Source organism: Chelonoidis abingdonii, chromosome 1 (genome assembly GCF_003597395.2).
Source record: "Chelonoidis abingdonii isolate Lonesome George chromosome 1, CheloAbing_2.0, whole genome shotgun sequence".
Lineage (NCBI taxonomy): Eukaryota > Metazoa > Chordata > Testudines > Testudinidae > Chelonoidis > Chelonoidis abingdonii.
Genome location: NC_133769.1, coordinates 67,520,551 through 67,535,299, shown reverse-complemented (window position 1 = coordinate 67,535,299; position 14,749 = coordinate 67,520,551). Strand labels below are relative to the sequence as shown.

Here is a 14,749-nt window from a genome sequence, read left to right as displayed (position 1 = left end):
AGGCCCAGGATCAACAGCAGCAATAGGCAGGAAAGGCAATCAGTTGCACTGAAGCATCTCCACTCTCTTTGGGAGCCTTTCATCATTCATTCCTTCTCAGGTACCTAGATCGATTCCTGCCTGGCAGGAAAGTGACCTCTTTGAATTTTCCACATGGCATGGATTCAAATGCCCAGATTTTGGAAAAGACTGACATTTAGAAATAAAACTTCAGACAGGTATTTATCTTAGAACAGCTCTCTTACTTCTGGAAGTAATTTTTCTTCACATAGCATATTCTATCATTCATTCATTCCCTCCCCCCACTATCAGCAAAGCGGTGGTGGCCTTGGATAGTTTCTGCTGGAGATCCACAATGGCCCCACAGCCAGAAAAGAGATGGTAGCTCAGCCATTTGAGTGGAGAACTTCTCTGGAGAAAACATAAATGCAGATTGTGTTGAGGCCATAGAGGACTCTCAGAGATCAAGTGTTTCCAAGCATCTGCCATTTCACCTTTGGTGCTTTTCTGGATAAATCAGTGCTATCTGGCATCACAATTGAAACCAGATTCATTTTGTTCTCCACCTAAAAATAATCATTTAAAAATACTCGGGAATGCTCTGTGGGCCTTATCCAGAGCTAATTGAAGTCAGTGGAAAGACTCCCGTTGATTTCAGTAGACTTTGGGTAAGACCTAAACCTTCAGCTGGGCCCTCATTTCAGAGGATGTGCTCTCTCCTCATCCCTCTGTGTACTGGACAGGACCAGCTTCAACTCCAGAGAGGATTTCCTCTGAAATTTCCACAGGCTTGGTAGAGGACAAGACTGGACTGAGACCGAATGTTCTCCTGGCTCCAGGCATCTCCAGCTGTCCATGCTCACAATGCAATGAGTCCTGATCACATACTAGCTGTGCAGTGTGTCTTGTCAGCCCTGAGAGGTGAATAGAATGATGGCTTTTTGGCTTCTCCTGCACCCTCTCCTCCACCACAACCATCACATACTTCGCAGTCAGAGTAGAGCAGCATTGTACTGTCAGTCAGTGCACTAGAACCTCAGAGTTACAAACACCAGAGTTATGAACTGACCGGTCAACCACACATCTCATTTGGAACCAGAAGCATGCAGTCAGGCAGCCTCAGAGACAAAAAAACAAATACTGTACTGAACAGTACTGTGTTAAATGTAAACTGCTAAAAAAATAAAGGGAAAGTTAAAAAAAAAAAAAAAAGATTTGACAGGGTAAGGAAACTGTTTCTGTGCTTGTTTCATTTAAATTAAGATGGTTAAAAGAAGCATTTTTCTTCTGCCTAATAAAGTTTCAAAGCTGTATTAAGTCAGTGTTCAGTTGTAAACTTTTGAAAGAACCATAATGTTTTGTTCAGAGTTACGAACATTTCAGAGTTATGAACAACCTTCAATCCTGAGATGTTCGTAACTCTGAGGTTCTACTATATTTCACTTGCACCTTTGGCGAGTCACTTCATCTCTCTAGCTTGTATACACTGCACACTAAGCCCAGGCTCTGACTCAGGTTTGAGCCCAAACCGCTCTTCCATCCACACACAAATCAGTCTGAAGTGAGTCCTGGGACCCTGCTGGGGAAGTGGATCAGACCCTGAGGCCCCCTGTCATTTGGCAGTGTGGATGCAGCTCAAGCCTGAGAGTTGAGTCAGAAGGTCTATGTACTCCAGTGTGGATATGTTAGCATGGCTGAGAGACCCAGATCCAGCAATTGTAAGCCCAGGTTTGCAGTGCAGTATGGATGCTCAAGCATGGGCTTGGAAACACTGCGTTCACAAGCTTGAGTCCCATTGACCTGGGTTTACAATGCAGTATAGACATACTATCTGTGCCTTTCTTACTCCCACCCACCCACACACACATACTTTGTCTGTTTAGATAGTAAACAGCACAGGGCGGGAACTGCCTCTTCCTGTCTGTCTAACACAATGGGGCCCTGATCTGAGTTGGGGCTCTGAGCACTAGTGTAATACCAATAATGGTAATAGCATTCCTTGCCTGTTGATCAGACCACGTCACTTTCTTCTTGAAGACTCTCCAGCTGCATTGAACTTTATGGGACTATGCATTGCTTAAAGTTACTCACATGCTTAAGTGCCTTGCTGAGTTGGGCAAAGAAGCTTGTCAACCTACCAACATGAAAGGGTACTATCTGCTTGTTGCTGCTTCTTTGGAAACGTGTCTTGTTTAAAAGACTGATTCATGGAGGACATTAGAATATAGTTTCTAGAGGACTTTGAAATAATAAGAATGAGAAACAATAGATTCATCTCTGAAAATGATAGGAAAATGTGTGCTACAGTGACAGCTTGAGGAAAACTGTCTTTACAGTGAATTCAGAGCATAGAAATGTTCTGGAGGAGTAAAGATGGCAATCTGCCAGGTGTCTTTTCCCAAAACTGTCTCATTGTGTTTTGATGATGAAAGAAGATGGTTGCTCCTGTGCCCTAGAAGATTTAGGGGAGATTACAAATATTTCTGAGTTTCTGAGAAATAAATAATGCTGCAAGTCCATGTGTGTCTGCACAGGAGTAGGGTATGAAAATCTCACACTAAATTTAGTATTTTTCAGAGATAGTATAAACTGCATGGACTTTATGGCTTTTTTATTTTTCATGGTAGTCCTTAAATTAATCCATTGACAGGAGATTAACTGTACTTTCTTATCATGAATGATTTAAAAATCTCTTCAGGAAGAGGAAAACATATGAGTCAAGTCAATTGGCTTTGTGAGATAATACACAGGGGACATTTTTTTCCAGAAATATCTACAGTGAATCTTCTTGTTCTGCACTGGATTGTATCTATTTCCAAAGGACATAGTATAGGGTAGAAGAACGATCTCTACATGGGGAATTACTGCATTAGATTGAAGTAACCCCTCAGATTGTTCAAGCTAGAAATATTGTACTGTAGTTTGCCAAGTGAGTTTCATAATGGCTTATTTTAGATCGTGGATGAGCATTAAATTACTCTTTCCCGAGAAAACAAATCTGGAACTCAGGTTTTCTTCAAGGAGAAGCTGGATTACAGAGATCTTTTGGGCACAGATGAGAAATCCTGTAAAAAGTGCCACTATAGCCACAAAACAAGATATTGACACAAGTTCAAAATTAAGAATCCCACTGTCCCCTTCCAAGAGGAGGAATAAAAGTTTATCAATAGATTTCTTAATGAGCAGAATAGGGAAGATACTCTTCAGGATTTTCAAGAACATCTGAATCCCATAATTATAATTACTGTATTTACTCTGAAAGATTATGAAAAAAATTCTGAAAAGTTTGAAGAAAATTCATTAATCTGCTTAGATTTCAGGAGATCTAAATAGTACTGTGATTTAGAATTTTGACCTTGATCTAACTAAAATATAGCTTATTGTTGCCCCTTCAAGCTGTCTACCTTGTTACACCGCCTTGACAATTCTTGCATAGGGAATCTTTGCAGTAAAGAGGTTGTAATTAAGCAAAAATATTATCAATTGTTAGGTTATAGTGTCTGAATGAGCATCAGATGGCTGCCTGTAGCTGTGAGAGAACATAAAGATGCTTCTATAATCTACCTCTGTAACAGAGGCTTCTTCTTAGCTAAAATAGTAGAGACCTGTATTCTTGTTTTTAGAACTACCGGAACAGGATTCTAATCCTAGCTTGCATATTTGACTTGTTTGTCTAGCAATTACAGTACTTATTTGTTTGTCGCAATAGTTTCATTGAACAGTGGGAAGCAACAATTGTTTCCTGCAAAATGACAATGAAAGTGGCCAAGCTGATTTTGAGTTCTAGGTCTTTAAAAATCACTCTGACTGCAGAGCCACTGAGTAGCAGCTGCTTTGCCAAAGCTGCACCCAAGGTTCTGAGATGAACATGATGGTTACTCTCTTATATAACTTTACACAGGGGAAAGTACTAATGTGCTTGTTTTCTGGAAAGTTTGAAGACAATTTCTCATAATATTTTAAAGTTACCAATGCTTTACAATTACACTATTTAAAATATTCTATCAAGTGTCTTACCTACTGGGTTACTTCAGCTAAAAAATTTGGTGCATAGAATACTTAAAGAGCAATCACAGTTTTTAAAGGATACGTTACTAAAATCTGCCTTATTATTTAGTAACTTTATAAAGACTTACTAAGGACCTACCTGGCAGAAAGGGCACTGTCTGGCATCTGCATGGTCTAAGAGGCATGTTGTGTAATCTATACAATCTGATGAGCACTTTTAAAAACCTGTGCAGGGCAAGATGTGGAGAAGAAAAAGGAACCCTGGGGATTGCTCTTAAGCATCACAAAGCATCACAAAGCAAAGGATCTGGAGTCCTGAGGAACTTTTAGAGCCCCAGAATTCTACAGATTAAAAGGAAGCCAAAGGAGCTGGGGACTCTGCAAAGCTTTGCAGCAATAGGAGGAGCCAGAATCCTTGCAAAGGTTATGAATTCAGCAAGATACTGTGAACTAGGGGGAGTCAAGGACCTGATGCAACTCCTATACTCTGCATTGGCCCCGCAGTTTTGTTAAAAACTTAAAGTTAACAAAGTTTTAATCTATTAAAATACTTTGGCATGACGGATGGCCAGGGATCTGGCATTTGAAAGAGACTGCTAATAGCCGCACTATGAAAAGGTCTGGCTCCCATGGTACTCTAAAGGCGAATTATCTGATCCTTTAAAATACATTCTCTCTCATATGTCCCTTCAGGGGCAGACTCGCTAGGTGTGTCAAATTTATAATGGAAACTACTGTTGATGTCATAGTAGCCTTAGCTGAAATATTAATCTGCCTGGTGTATCACTCCACACTGAAAAAAGTCCCCCTCCATTCAAAGAACACTATTAAGTTTGCAAAGTCAAGCACATAAAAGTTAGGAAATGCCACTGCTAAGGTTGCCTGTTGTCCCAGTCTTTCTCTCCAGGTTCCTTATCCAGTCTCAGTGTTCAGCCCACAGCTCCTTATCCCAGTCTGTTTGACCAACTAGCCCCAGTCTCTCCCTTCAACTCCCAGTCTCCACCTCCAGGTTCCAGTGCAAGTCCCAGTCTCCTACCCACCCCAGCCACCCGTCCCGGTTTCCCTCTCCCACTCCCTGCTGGCTAGGATGACCAGATAGCAAGTGTGAGAAATCGGGGTGGGGGGTAATAGGTACCTATATAAGAAAAAACCCCAAAAATCAGAACTGTCCCTATACAATCAGGATATTTGGTCACCCTACTGCTGGCTTCCAATCTCAGTCTTCCCTCCACCCCAAGGATCCTTGTTTAAATCTCTCCCACCTCTGTTCCCATTGGCAAATCTGGCTCTTCTCTCCTCCACATCCTTAGTCCAGTGCGGGGCGGGGTGTCATTGAGGGTCTATCTACACAGGGATAAAAGACCCATGGCATGGCCGTGGCTGACTAAGGTCAACTGACTTGGACTTGTGGAGCTCAGGATGTGGGGCTAAAAATTGTGGTGTGGACATTTGGGCTTAAGTTGGAACCCTGTGGCACATTCCATTCCCACAGGGTCCTGGAGCTCGGGCTCCAGCCCAAGCCCAAACATCTACACAGCAATTTTTCAGCCCTAGAGCATGAGCCCCATGAGACCAAGTCAGCTGATGCAGGCAAGCTTCAGATTTTTTATCCATGTGTAGGCAGACCCTGAAAGCACAGGAGACGGGTTCCCTGTTCTTAGTTCAAGTGCCAGGATCAGGATCTGGCATGGCCCACAGCAGCCCAGAGGTGCAGTTGCAGGGAAAGTCTTGCTCAGAATCAGGATGGAGCATCCCCAGTGCAGATAGAATCTTTGGAGAATTTAGGTGCTAGAAGCTAAGAAGTCTCTAGTAGGTATGTGCAGATTGCAGTTTTTCAAGGACTTATAACTTGTCCACATTCGGGCAGTTTTCATGAGGATGCTCCAAACAGACGTCCCTGACACAAAGGCAACTCCTTGCCAAATTTAAAGTCTCTGCTCAAAGGCATCGGGGTGCTAGAGATTTTGAACTTAAAGGCTGACAAAACTTTTGAAAATGGGCAGAACAATGTATTTTCCCCTAGACTCATTCTCAGAAATGGCTGAATTGTTTTAGCTGAAGTTTTCAAAACTGATAATTAATAACAGCCTGAGGCAGATATCTGGCATGGAAAATTTCAGTCCGAGTGGTTAGTTTGGCAAAGTTATAAACAACAGACAACAGCACGTGACAGGGTCAGGCCAGGTAGCTACAGGAGAGTGTTAGAAGGCAGATATATTAGCCCCAGATTAAGCAGATCCCTTTTCCCTGGGAAAGGTAACAGGGGCAGTTCCAGAGCAAGCAGAAACTTGCTGGAACCAATTAAGGCAGGCAGGCTAATTAGGACACCTGAAGCCAATTGAGGAGAAACTGCTAGAATAAATTAGGACAGGCTGGCTAATCAGAGCACCTGAGTTTAAAAAGGACCTCACTTCAGTTTGTAGCGTACGTGTGAGGAGCTGGGAGCAAGAGGCACTAGCAGCTGAGAGTGGGAAGGTGTATTGCTGAAGGATTGAAGAGTACCAGCATTATCAGACACCAGGAGAACGGTCCTGTGGTGAGGATAAAGAAGGTGTTGGGAGGAGGCTATTGGGAAGTAGCCCAGGGAGTTGTAGCTGTTGCGCAGCTGTTCCAGGAGGCACTCTAGACAGCTGCAGTCCACAGGGCCCTAGGCTGGAACCTGGAGTGGAGGATGGGCCTCGGTTCCTCCCAACTCCTGATCAGACACAGGAGAAATTGACCTGGACTGTGGGTTCTACCAGAGGGGAAGGTCTCTGGGCTGTTCCCTGACCCCATGGTGAATCCTGAGGTGAAACAAATCTGCCAATAAGTGCAGGCGCCACCAAGATAGAAGAGGAACTTGTGCCACAAAGGTCTTATAGTGGGACGTGGTCAGGCAAACCTAAGTAATAGATGGCGTTACAACCCATGTGTTTAACTGGTCTGCAAAATTCACATGTGCTTCTTGTTCGTTGTCTACCTTTGTTTGTTGTTCTAATTGTTATCCATGTCTGTGCAGTAGAGATTATGGAGAATCATTACTTTTACACTTATGGGAATGTTTTTCTTACAAAATTTATTGATTGTCCACTGAAGAGAAGTAAAAGAGCTCAATGGTTATCTATAGTTAAAATGACTCTATACAGGCCCAAATTAACATTGTCTCTAGGACTTTTAAACCAAAGGCTCATAATGCCACTTCATGAACGTTGTTCTGTATGAGAGAAACTATAAAGGTGAAATGGAATTTTATATACAGATTAAGAAAAATAAAATTCATATATCTAAAATTATGAGAGAAAGGGGATTCATTCTATTCAGAGACTATATAATGTTGTTCGTGCTATACTTCTGTTAATTTGGACAGAAGTGAAGACATCTGCTTTCAAAGATTCATAAGAGACCTGCACATCCACCAATGTAATATACGCCTCATATGCCAGCAATGCCCCTCTGTATGTAATCGGCCAAACTGGACAGTCCCTATGAGAAAAGAAATAAATGGAACAAAATCAGATATTAGGAATGGCAATATTACAAAACCTTGTAGGAGCAGCACTCAAATCTTCCTGGACATACAATAGCAGATCTAATAGGTAGCCATCCGCAGCAAAAAAACTCAGGACCAGACTCAAAGAGAAACTACGAGCTTCAGTTCATCTCAAATTTGACACCCATCAGCTCAGGATTAACAAAAGACTGTGAATGGTTGCCAACTACAAAGGCAGTTCCTCTTCCCGGTTTTCATAACTTCAACTACTGAAGAGGGCTCATCCTCCCTGATTTGAACAACCTCGTTATCTCTAGCCTGCTTCTTGCTGTGCAATATATCTGCCTCTGGAATTCCACTACATGAGCCGACGAAGTGGTATTCACCCACGGAAGCTCATGCTCCAATAAGGTCTTGTTAGTCTATAAGGTCCGACAGGACTCTTTGTTTCTTTCCGTATTAAAGAAGTTAAACCTGTACTATCTAGTGCTGATGCTAAATATCTGATTTTCTGAGAATTCAATATTAAAGCATGTAGCATTTTTTTTCATGCAGAGATCTATCTTGTGGAGGACTGACAATATGTCCTCTGGAGGGAGCTGGTCTGACTTTTTGTGTGCTAATTAAAGTTTTGTATCCCTCACGTGAGAGCAGCAGCAACGGTGTAAGCTGCCTCTATCTGTGACAGCTGCCCTCTGCCTCTCTCATTACTAAGAATAATAGTTGTTGGATAACTTCTCTCATTTTCATTCACTCCTGGGAAAAACTTTTCTGAGCAACAGTGTCTCAACCCTGCTATCCTTCCTGCAACCAGTTGGCCCTAGAGGTTATCAGACCTAGGCCTCTGAAAGAGCTATAACCAGTGCTTAATGTGGCTTTGCCAGAACAAAATTTTTATTGTGGCTGCTTTCTCTCAAGTATTCGCGCATGTGTAATGGAAGTTTCACCTGCCGCACACACATTGGGGCAGGGTAACTAAGGGTAATAAATTCAAACCTGCTCTTATATTGAAGATTGAAATTCAGGGTCTGGTCTTTGAAGTGCCTTTACAAAGCACTAGAAAAAAGCCTAGCCTAGCTCAACCTGTGCCTCTCTATCTCGCAGGTTCTCTGATGTATCCATTTGTTTATATGTTCTGTAACTATTTAACTGTGCACATGAGTGGTTAGCTATGAGTGTGGGCGGGGAGGAACCAATGTGTCTCTATAAGAGTTTAATTTAACCTGGGACCACAACTGAAATGCTTTTAATCTTAATAATACCTTGTTGTAATGTGTCGCACAACAAGGCAAAGTTAAAATGTTTGGGTGCCCTAACTGTGTATTTCCAAACCCTAGGATGTTGGATTTTCTCATCAAGTTTAACTTTATCCTGAATTTTTGGAGTTATAATGCTTGATTTGGGGAAACAGCATCCAGGTAATATATTAAATGACTGATATGCACTTTCAATCTTAACCTCCTTTTAACACCAGTTTTGTATGGGATCTATAAAACGAATGGGTATGTAGTTATCTCAAGTTTGTTAATTTCAAATCATTTTCTTGTGTTGTCATTCCACTGGTTGCCTACTTCTCCAGCAGTCTCCTATTTTAGTGATTCCCATATGTTGTGGTGGAATATTTTGTACTGTTTGTTTTCTCATAGGTAGACATCCACCAGCCTAGATAAAACCATCCACCTCTAAAAATGAAGTGCATGCATTTCTGTTTGGTTGTATGGTGTTAGCATTATAGCTCTAACTTTTTTAGCCTGTTTAGATAGGCATGGAATTGCCGCCTGCTTCCAGCTGTATATGTTGAGCAATCCCAGCCTGAATAATGTTCTTCTAACAAGGAATTTACCTTACTAGTTATAGAAAAACGTCCTCTTCCATATCATTATTAAGTATATAATTTAGTGTCACAGGTGGCGAAGGATTAATCATAATGTCATAGAATATACAGAGTTGGAAGGGGACTCAGGAGGTTCATCTAGTCCAACCCTCTGCTCAAAAGCAGGACCAGCCCCAACTAAATCATCCCAGCCAGGCTTGTCAAGCCTGGACCTCAAGAAAGGAGATTCCACACATCTTAGGTTAACTCATTCCAGTGTTTTACCCACCTCCAGGAAAGGTTTCCTAATACAACCTAACCTCTCTCACTGCAATTGAGACCATACTCCTTGTTCTATCTCATATTGGTAACACTGAGAACAGTCTAGATCCATCTCCTTTGGAACCCCCTTTGAGTAGTTGAAAAGCAGCTATCAAATCCCCCCTCATTCTTCTCCTTCTGAACACTGAACAATCCCGTTCCTTCAGCCCTCTCCTCATAAGTCATCGTGCTCCAGCCCCTAATCATTTTTTGTTGCCCTCGGCTGCGACTCTCCATTTTCCTGCATCCTTCTAGTTATGTCGGGCCCAAAAGTGGAACACAGTACTTCCAGAGAGGCCTCACAATGTCAAATAGAGGGGAATTATGAATCCGTCAGTCCTGCTGGCAATGCCCTACTTACAGCCCAAAATGCCGTAGCCTTCTGGCAACAAGGCACACGTTTGAACTCATATCCTATCTTCTCGTCCACTGTAACCCCCAGTTCCTCTTCTGCAGAACTTCTGCCTAGCCATGTCAGTCCCTAGTCTGTAGCGGTGCATGGGTCTTTCATTCGAAGTGCGGACTCATGCATTTGTCCTTATTGAACTTCATCAGATTTCTTTTGGTACAATACCTAATTGTCTATGTTCCTCTTATCCTATTCACCTACCTTCCAGCATATTCTATCACTCCTCCAGTTAGTGTTCATCTGTAAACTGCCGAGGTGCTAGTTCATGCCGTCCTCCAATAATTAATGAAAATATTGAACAAACCAGCCCCAGGTCTGACCATGGGCATGCGCGCTTGACCCGCTCCAACTAGACATGGAGCCATTGATCACTACAGTTGAAGCCTATGATCTAGCCAGCTCTGTACACCTTATAGTCTTCTCATCCAGCCCTACTACTTTAACTTGCCGTCAAGAATACTTTGAAGACAGCATCAAAAGCTTTACTAAAGTCAAGCGAGTAACACGTCCACTGTGTACTCCGAGCCATTTCTCATCATAGAAAGAATTAGGTTAGTCAGGCATGACTTCCCTTGGTGGAATCCGTGCTGACTTTTCTGATCGGCTTCCTCTCCTCCAAGTGCTTCAGAATGATCCTGGGAACCTGATCCATGATTTTCCAGGGACTGAGGTGATGGCTAACTGGCCTGTAGTTCACCGATGCCTCCTTCCCTCATTTTTAGATGCATGCATTTAGTGCCTTTTTTTCAGTCATCGAGACCTCCCCCGATCACAGAGTTCAAAGATAATGGCCAATGGGCTCGCATCACACCATGCAACCTGGTAGCGCCTCGTGAGTGCGTCCAGCCCAATTGGACTTGTTGCTCATCCAGCTTTTATAAATAGTCCCAAACCACTTCTTTCTCCACAGAAAGCCTGTAGTCACTTCCCCATGCTGTGCTGCCCAGATTGCAGGAGGCGGAGCTGGACACTTGTCGTGAAGACAGAGGCGAAAAAGCATTGGGTACATTAGCTTTTCCACCTCCTCTGTCGCTGAGCCTCTCATCAGTAGGGCCCACACTTTCCTATGACTTTCTTCTTAATCCCTGAATGAAAATCCTGATGTGTGGGCAGGAGGGTGGGAGAGCTGTAGGAAAGAGGATGAAGTCCCACAACCAATATGCACACACCAACCTCACATGGATAAACAAAGGTCATTCTTTAGGATGACTCATCTGTTTACTTTATTTGCCAATTAGTTTGGTTTTATACCAACTCAATAAGTTCTCAGTTTTATAGAGAGTCCTGAAAGAAATTGATCAAGGCAGATGCAGTGCCTTAATTCTGGGCAAAATGTTATGATTCACAAGGAACACTGGTAATTAAGCATCTCCAAAGCTTAAGAAAATGTCTGCAACATAGCACAAACAGTTCAGTTCGGCGAGAAACTCTATTAATCCAGAAAAATCCAATTAAAAAATGTCAGCCACTGGACTGGCTTAGTGAGCGGCAGCAACCAGGAGACAAGGGACTGGGGATGAAAAGAATTTTCTGCATATTAGAAAGGGCTGATTGCTGTTTTCCTTGAGGCGTGGGAGAAACAGGCCTGTCTTATCTCTGAAGGAAACAGTCAGTGGTGTCATAAAGCAGCAATCACCCCCCCAATCTGTGGTGGAAAGGTAACATGCTCATTTTACTGAACCTTTCCCAAAATAGCTGTGGGAATGGGCATAGGGAAGGAGGAACCTTGAATGAACGTATTCTCTTGTCAGTTTGTATCAGCAGGGCATAGAGGCTTGTGCTGTGCATTGTGGTTTGGCCTAGGGGACAGCCTGTAAGCCTTTAGGCCGAGCCTAAAAACATATAGGTGTAAACGAGAGGCTGAACTTTGGAGACAATGAGCTAATTCGGATTTACATCATACCAGTCTAAGGCACTGATAGGCAAAGTATTTAAGCAGATGCTTAAGTGATCTTAACGAACAGGGCTGAATTTAACAGGTCTAGTTTAAATATGTTTTTTAATTACTTGCCCTACAATCTGGAATACCTCAATTGAAGCTGTTCTGGAGTAAAACTGATGTGAGATCAGAATCAGACCAGTGACAGGTTTCACAGTTTTAGAATGGCCCTATGGAAACAGATATTTCCAGTAAGGAAAGCACTCAGACTTGAACTTTCAGATCCCAGGCTGATTTGCAGGCTGACCGTTGGAAGAGGGGACCCATATTTTTACTTGTGAGCTGAACAAATTGATCGAAATCATGGAGGCACACACTCATATAGAACTGCACAATGCCTTCTGTACAGTGCCACTTTTAGATTCATCTTCAAAGGTCTGATTCAGCAATGTCATAACCAGAATTTCAAACAATGATGTTGTGCTTCTGTATCATTTTCAAATTCAATAAACTTAAACTATAAGAACCCCACATGTAAGTTAATATAAACCTTAGGAACCTATCATAATTTAGCGAATTCTTCCACACCGTGACCTCAGACGCTCTTGGTGCCAAACTGATAGCAGTTAGAGGCAAGTGGCAATAGGATTTTACAGGGATCCCCTGGGTCCAGACATCTGCATAATAGTTACCAAAGAATGGCACGTGAAGTCTCTACTACAGAGAGCTAGTAGCCAGCTGGTGGTCATAATCATTGCAAAATTATATGTCAGATAAATTTAAGGAGTTACATTTTTTTAAGGTCTTTAAGGCAGATCACAAGAGTGACAATACTTGGACATGTCCTTTTTAGCAGGAGGTAACAGACATTTACCTACTTGTCTGGTCTTGTGTATGTCTGCCTCCACAATGTAGACCTATTTGTATACTGAGCCATAGGAAAAAGCAGAGATTGTGAAGTCAACAAAAAAGGAATTCACAGGATGAAACAAAGGCAGGGCTGACCTTTATATCACTAAAGACAAAGGATATTAGGTATATCTTGGTATTTCAATATTTCCAGTCTTTGACGTGTTGTTCCAGATAAGACAACTGTTTGATTGTTCACATCAGCGTATCGTTATCTTCCCTTGCCTGAAACTTACCTAAGAACTCATGAAGTCGATGGGAAGACTCCTGTGACTAGTGATCTTTAGATGAGGCCCCAAAGGAACAAAGAGATATGGGATCGCTATAGTTGAAGACTTCTGCGTTATAGTATTTCCAGTCATACCATATCCGCATATCCCCCTCCCCCTGTGGGGCAAACACTGCCCATATTGGCAAAAGAGGTCTGTCTCTTTTTTTCTTTTCTTTGCTGGTATAGGCTTAACTAAGTTTCCAAAAGAAATCAGCTATGCATCAACAACACTTTGCTGGATAACTGCATCACATAGACGGTTTTGCTGGCTGTGTCAGGCAAGAATTGGGTGGGGAGGGAAACACACCCTACCTTATTGCTGAGGACCTAATTGTGGTGCACTTTAAAAAAACAAAACCAAACACTTCCCTCTATATGTTGTCTGCAAACCAACCACATCATATTAAAAGACTCAGTTTGTTCTGTCAAGAAAAGAGAAATATTGTGCTTTACATCTGTGCATATAACTTAATCAGGCTTTTCTTCTCTTGTGGGTCATTAGCACTAACTGGGATAGGGTGTAGATGTCTCAAAGCTTAGCAATTTGATACAGCTTTTATAGTCCACCCCAGTTTTCATGTGTTTAGAACACTGCCAAACCTAACCTAAAGCGTACTTGAGAAACTATATATAGCAGCTACCTGAATTTCCATGAAGTTTCAGGTTTTCATGTAAGCAGACCAGATTTCAATACTGCACTTTGGAATGTTATCAATCACAGAGACGCATTCATGTTGCTTGGTTTGTCTCATGCAGTGTTTCTGGCATTCTTTAGTTGTCAGAGAATGGTAGCCAGGCATCAGCTTGCTTTGCTTACACTAAAAAGAGCAACTGTAAAGCAGAACTCCGTGACTTCCTGACAAACTCGCAGCCTTAACTTATATGTTACAAATTCTCTTGATCGGTGAGGAATGGTTAGCACTGGCTATATAAAGGTTGCCCTGCCCTTCCTATTTTTTGTTTTTCAGTTGCTTGGTAACTTTTTCAAACTTTAAACATTGGGCTGATATTTTCCATATGCGTGTTTGTCTCAGGGTAGGTGTTGTTTTTTGTTGAGAAATTCACAGGAAAGGTCAACCAATTTTAAGAATTAAATAGAGAAAAATGTCTCCGTACCCCATATCAACAAAAACCAACCAGCAACGCTTTCTTTGGAGAAGCCTTGTACCTCCTGCTTTGGAGTAGAAACTCCTGGATTTAGAAGGAAATGGCCTAGTGTCAGAATGTGCCTTTTGCTGTTCAGTGGGTGGATTTTCAGAGTTCTAAGCTTTTAAAAATCAACCAGTTCAAATAGCTCAGAGGCGTCTAGAGCTTTCCTGTTAAATTCCCCCATAAGAGTCCATGGTGTAACTGAGCATGCTCATTTCTGGGGCTTAGCAGACTTTTACTGGATTACTCTGGGACTCTAAGCTGGGCCTAGTTCCAGGTGCGGAGCGAACTGAGAGTAGAAAGACTGTCTTCCTTACTTCTATGTCTCCCCTGCAGGTCCTGGCAGTGAGGAGAGCAAAGTGAACAAGAATCGGGCCCGGATTGAGGTAATGTTAGGACATGAGCAGAGGATTATGGGGGAGACTCAGACGAGCTGTGCAGCAGGAAGGAAACGGACTACAGTTAGGGGGAGAGTGAGGCTGGCGCAAGAATAGGGAGCTGGGGAAGGGAACAGGCAGGAT

General features: G+C 42.4%; 1 protein-coding gene across 14 annotated transcripts in view; it reads left to right on the top strand.

Moving 5' to 3' along the window:
* Nucleotides 1-14,749, top strand: part of GRIP1 (glutamate receptor interacting protein 1) — a 607,764-nt gene that overhangs the window by 460,352 nt on the left and 132,663 nt on the right. The window lies entirely within an intron of this gene.